Below are 6,327 nucleotides of genomic sequence, written 5' to 3' on the forward strand. Positions count from 1 at the left end.
TACTTTGAAGTTTTATTTTCTATATGAAAAAAGGTGTTTTAAGTGACAGTAATGTAAGTTTTCTTCCTGCCCTTTTCCACGGTGTCTCTGTTGCCATGGTTATATCATTACACGCTAACTGAAAGTAGAGGCTGAGCGTGTTTCCGACCACAATGCTATGATGTAGATCTGCGCTGGAAAGACTTAATTGTGGGACACAATGAAAGCAAAATGACAGATTTGTAATCTCATGTATTTATTTGGTAATTATGTTAATGCGAGTGTTGAATAGAATAGAATATAAGAAAATAGACGTACACATACTGTACATACATGAACATAGATATGTCTCACACCATATTTAGATATTGTCAAAACAATTGCTTTCTACTTATTTTAACATTGAGGCAGTCAAAAAAACCAGATACAAATTAATTATCAAAACTAGAATGGACCAAGCTAACAATTTGTAAAATCCTACATTTCCCATCATGCAACCCCTACTCCTTTCTACTTATTTCAAACTCCACAGCTAGTTTGTAACAAAGTCTTTCTTAAAAAAATGTGAAACGCAGCTGGAAGCTAACGGTGCTAAACGACGGCAACAGTGCTGACAGAGCTAACGGTGTTTACCTGAGCGGGAACTGGAGGGAGGGTGCTCCGTTTCCGGGACGGCGTTCTCGGCTGTCATCGCTTTATGAGTGCAGTGCAGAGCGGCGGCCTTAAGATATAGCCGGTGGGGCACTCTCATATTCACGAACATGCACTAAAAGGCATGTCAACAAAGCATGATACAGACACTTCTCCACTTAATCGTTGCAGCACAAATAGTTGTTTGATGCTATATCTATTCTTTTTTTAAGTCTCGAGCCAGCGTCCGGATAACCCTGATGACATTGTGTGTCAAATCGGTGGAAAAGTACAAACTGAGCTCATAGCTAAATTTAAATTAATTTTCTTTTTCAAAGCAAGTCAATAAAACACTGCCTGCATCATCATGTATATGTATCGGTGGGGCAAATTCTGGATTTAGATACTTAAAAAGTGACTATTATTTGACTTTCCCAACTGGAATCATGAATGAAACTGATTACAATTACAATTTTAACCAATACTGTAAGTACAGGGCAACTCACTTCATGATTCCTTTTCATCCAATTGATTTATGAAGCTATTCCAACAATAACTAGAATGGGCACTCGGTAGAGCGCATACCTTCGCATATCACAAGATTGGGCATTGAATTATGAACATTTTGGCATTAGTTGCATGCCAATTGGACAAAATGTATCGTGCTATGGTAAAAAAAGAGTTTGACCTTTCCATGACCTTGACCTTTGACCCGATTGATCCCAAAATCTAATCAAATGGTCCCCGGATAATAACCAATCATCCCACCAAATTTCATGCGATTCAAGAACATTTTGACCTGTTCATGACCTTTGACCTTGACCTTTGACCCGATCGATCCCAAAATCTAGTCAACTGGTCCCCGGATAATAAACAATCATCCCACCAAATTTCATGCGATTCGGTTCAATACTTTTTGAGTTCTGCGAAAGATTTTGACCTGTTCATGACCTTTGACCCGATCAATCCCAAAATCTAATCAACTGGTCCCCGGATAATAAACAATCATCCCACCAAATTTCATGCGATTCGGTTCAATATTTTTTTAGTTCTGCGAAAGATTTTGACCTGTTCATGACCTTTGACCTTTGACCCGATCGATCCCAAAATCTAATCAACTGGTCCCCGGATAATAAACAATCATCCCACCAAATTTCACGCGATTCGGTTCAATACTTTTTGAGATTTGCGAATAACACGCATACAAATAAATAAATAAATAAATAAATAAATAAATTAATACACGGCGATCAAAACATAACCTTCCGGCATTTTCAATGGGAAGGTAACTAGTGCAGCAGTGTGTTCGTCAGCAATTTGTAAAAGCATTTTTCACAACTATGTGTTTGTTGGACAAATGAAATGTTTAAGTAATGCATATAGGCAGTGTTCAATGCAACTGGGAATAATTCAAGGCCTACGAGGTCATTAATCTGTTCAAATGTTTCCTGGCAACACGAAGCACCTATCTAATCAACGCCACAATGTTGATGCAGCTCCTTGGGTATGAAAAGCCTTTCCCCGTGTATCACTAATGTAAGTGGATAGGCCTCAGTGTAAAGAGGAGTGCTTGTGTATCCGGCTGCTGTTAAGATACTTGCATTTCCTGCTGTCCTTCAGAGATCTCAAATGTACACACAAGAGACATGAGAATAGACAGCGTCATCAATCCTGTTTTATGATGCTTTAAAATCTCCTGGAGATTGAGTGCATATGGCAAATGGGGAAAGAATAAAAAAGAAAAGGCCCAAACCAAAGGATCTGTATTTGGTGCAAATTCCAAAGGTCCCTAATCTAAAGATCATCTGAGCATATCTGGGCCATCGTTATTCATTTTATTTATTCGCGAATTCCTATCTGTATGTGTATTATGTTGCATGGCTCATTTAGGATTCTTGGCTACAGCCAGCGCAGACCCTCATGAAATATGAATCTTAAATCTATGAACCAGATGAGTAAAATTAACTAAAGGAATAAGAGAGAGTGCTGCATTCACAGCATAGGCAACACATTTATACTTCATAACTGGACTGCACCTACTCTTGTTCTGCAGAGATGAAGAGTGGAGACACACTAGCTGTGGTCAAGCTGCTTATTAAATTCAAAGGTTGGAATATGTCCTGTGCTGGGACGATGTGTTCAAGTCAAGGTTTTGCATTGCAGGGGGTAGCACCGAATGGAAAGATCAGAAATGTAATGCATTTGAAACTAGAATGGGCACTCGGTAGAGTGCATACCTTCGCATATCACAAGATTGGGCATTGAATTATGAACATTTTGGCATTAGTTGCATGCCAATTGGACAAAAAAAAGAGTTTGACCTTTCCATGACCTTGACCTTGACCTTGACCTGATTGATTTTTGACCTGTTCATGACCTTTGACTTTTGAGTTCTGCGAAAGATTTTGACCTGTTCATGACCTTTGACCTTTGACCTGATCGATCCCAAAATCTCAACTGGTCCTTTGACCTGTTCATGACCTTTGACTCGATCCCAAAATCTAATCAACAAATAAATAAATAATGAAATGAAAAAGTGCAGAGGGAAGACATATGACATGCTGGCCGCTGAGGCCGGGAGTCCTCGGAGTCACCACTCAGCTGTGTATGTGTGTGAGAGAGAATATCTAAGTGCGTGGCTTTGTGCGAGTACAGGTTGAGTGTGTAATGTGATGCAGGCTGCTTTGCTCCTGTGACTTCCTCTTCCACCCTTCTGTTCAGGCCTGATGGAGATTAAGGGCCATTAAAGGCTCTCTGCTGCATGTGCAGTTTCTATTGATCACATCGACTCAACCCACTGTAGCCAATGATCCGATAACAAGTGTTGTACCCCCCATCCTTATCCCCTCCCCCTCCATCTTTTCTCCTCCTTGCCCCTCCCTTTTGTTCTTCCTACCGCCCACCCTTTGTGGTTCATGGTGCTCTGTGGAGGTTGCTTTGGCTCTGCTGATGTCAGCACTGGGGCATACCCAGAAGGCCCCGAGACCCCCAAGGCCAGCCTCTGAATATCTGCTTGCGTGTCTGTCTTTATTTCTGGCCTCGCTGTCCACTCATGCATCTTACCCATTCCTCGCTTCTGTGCTCTCGCCATCTCAAGTCATCTCCAAATACAGCAGGGTTATGATGAACTTTATTTCTACGCGACAGAGTTGGATTGGCCGTGCCTCGAAGAGCTAAATGAGTTAGGACAGTCTGAGAGGCATCAGCTCAAACCCACCGACCCCCACCCATTGCTTGCACAGTGAAACAGCCCTGGGGGAGCTTTCTGTGAGACCACAGGGGTTATTAGCATTGACAGAGGCTCACGTAAATCTTCTTAGTTGCTACTGTACAGGAAGTGTGCCTCTCTACTGCTAATTCAGGGGGAATCCCACAGAACTGGCAACCTATTCCCTTTAAGAAACTCCTTATCTTAAAGTCGTCTGGTCAGGTTTTGGTTCATTTTTCCACACTCGTGATGGCGATGTCAGCCTGTCTGTCAGGCCACTCCCTTTTTCCCGAAGCAACTATTGGATGGATTGCCATTAAATAGTTTTGAGGCATTTATTATCCTCAGTGGATGAATACTTCTGACTTTGACGAACCGCCGATTTTTCCTTTAGTGCTATTATGAGCTTGGCAGTTTGGGTTTTGAGTCAAGTATCTAGCATTTAGTAAACATTTATGATTCCCAGACAATGTATAAAGATATTGGTGATCCGCTGACTTATTTTCCAGTGCCACACACAAGTTAACATTTGTTGAACTCCTGGATAAATTGCTATCACATTTGGTACAATCATATTCCCCGAGAGATGAATTATAATAATTTTGATGGTCCCGTAATTTTGCATCCAGTGCCATCATTAGGTTAACAATGTGCCCAATACATAAGTTTATGACCAAATACCTGCAAAACCAAAGGCATTCACATCAGCCTCAAATACATTTTGTGTGAGCATGCTATGGCCCAAACTAAAATGGTGAACCTGGGAAATTAGACTTGATAAACAGGAGCATGTTAGTATTTAATTTAGGGCTGTCAGCGTTAACGCGTTAATCTATGCGATTAATTTGGCCGCGTTAGCGCACACAAATATTTTAACGCAATTAACGCAATTATTATTATTGTTTAAAAAAATATATACTTTATTAATCCACAAGGGGAAATTAGTTCTCTGCATTTAACCCATCCTTAGTTATTAAGGAGCAGTGGGCTGCAGTGATGCGCCCGGGAAGCAACTGGGGGTTCAGTGCCTTGCTCAAGGACACTTCGACTTGCTTCGGTGTTCGTTGAAGTTGTTACATCCTCTGAGTGTCAAACCGCAGTACGGTTTGACACTGTTTCGTTTTAAAACAATTATTTCTCCGCGAAAATAAGGAGAAATCAGTTTAACTCGTGGATGAATCAGTCGGGTTTCCTCCTGCTCCTCCTTCCTCCGTCTCCCCTCTGATACACAGAGGAACAGAGGCGACGTGTCGGTGACAACGGCGCGGAAAGAACTCGTCACGAAACCTTCAACGTGATTTGTCAATCCGTTTGTCTGTCAACATTTCGGGGAAAAAACAACCAATGAACACTCAGTAAATCACAAAGGACCTCCCACCTCACAGGTGAGGCTCATTTAGCCTGTCAGTCAGAGAACCAGAGAACACGGCGTGAGGACAATGAGCCTTATTTCAGAGCTGAGATTGTTCTGGAATGTTTGATGTATAACACGTGGGGGTGTGTCACATGCAAAAGACTTTAAAAGGTTAATTTAATTTATTTTGTAAAATGTATAAAATGCCCCCAGCCTCCAGAGGGTTAACGTGACATATGTGAATGTCAGTCAGTTACCAAGGCCACTGGTTCTGCTGCTGTTCAATGTTAAAGATGACAGGACCAATGGGGTCTCAATATATATATATTTTTTACTAATCTGATGTTTCACTGAAGAAACAATTTATCATCCACGATATTAAATACCTCGCTGGCACTGTATATGTAGGAGCCTCTTTGAAAACACAGCTCTGTGTGAAGTTTTGTCTTTAAAAAGAAGGAAACAACTTTTAATCGCGATTAATCGCGATTAATTAATCGCAATTTCAAAATGTGCGATTAATTAGTTAATTTTTTTTAATCGATTGACAGCCCTAATTTAATTACAATTACCAGTGGGCTTTAGAGCCTCAATGCCTTGTAACTGATTTGAAATGATTTTCAGAAAAAGGTTTACATGAAACATACTTTCAGTCCAAACTGCAGCATTGTGATATTTCTTATATTGTTTTACATGATGTTGAGATTATTTGACTGACATGTTATTTTTGACTTGACTGGAAACTCTTAAACAACCTCAAAGACAAGTTTGATTCCCTGTTAAATACTGAACATATACACACACACACATATATATATATATATATATATATATATATGTATAAGTCAAAAGGCGACAGAATTGGATCTGATGGCAGTCATAGCAGAGTGATAGAAGTTGTTCTCTGTCCTGGATCAGTCCGATGCACCAGTGAGGGATTCACAGGATCCAAAACAACCAGGAAACAATTCAGAGAGAATAACTGAAACTGCATCAATTCACCACCGCAGGATGAATCACTCACTTCAAAGGCAATTTCTCTTATAAGGCGTATTATACATTTCGTAATGTAGCAAGGGATCTATATTCAACAAACATTTTTTTCAGTGATTCTCATTAAACATTTTGATGCTTTGCTTTGATATACAGTAGAATC

Source organism: Pseudoliparis swirei, chromosome 16 (assembly GCF_029220125.1).
Source record: "Pseudoliparis swirei isolate HS2019 ecotype Mariana Trench chromosome 16, NWPU_hadal_v1, whole genome shotgun sequence".
In the NCBI taxonomy this organism is placed as follows: domain Eukaryota; kingdom Metazoa; phylum Chordata; class Actinopteri; order Perciformes; family Liparidae; genus Pseudoliparis; species Pseudoliparis swirei.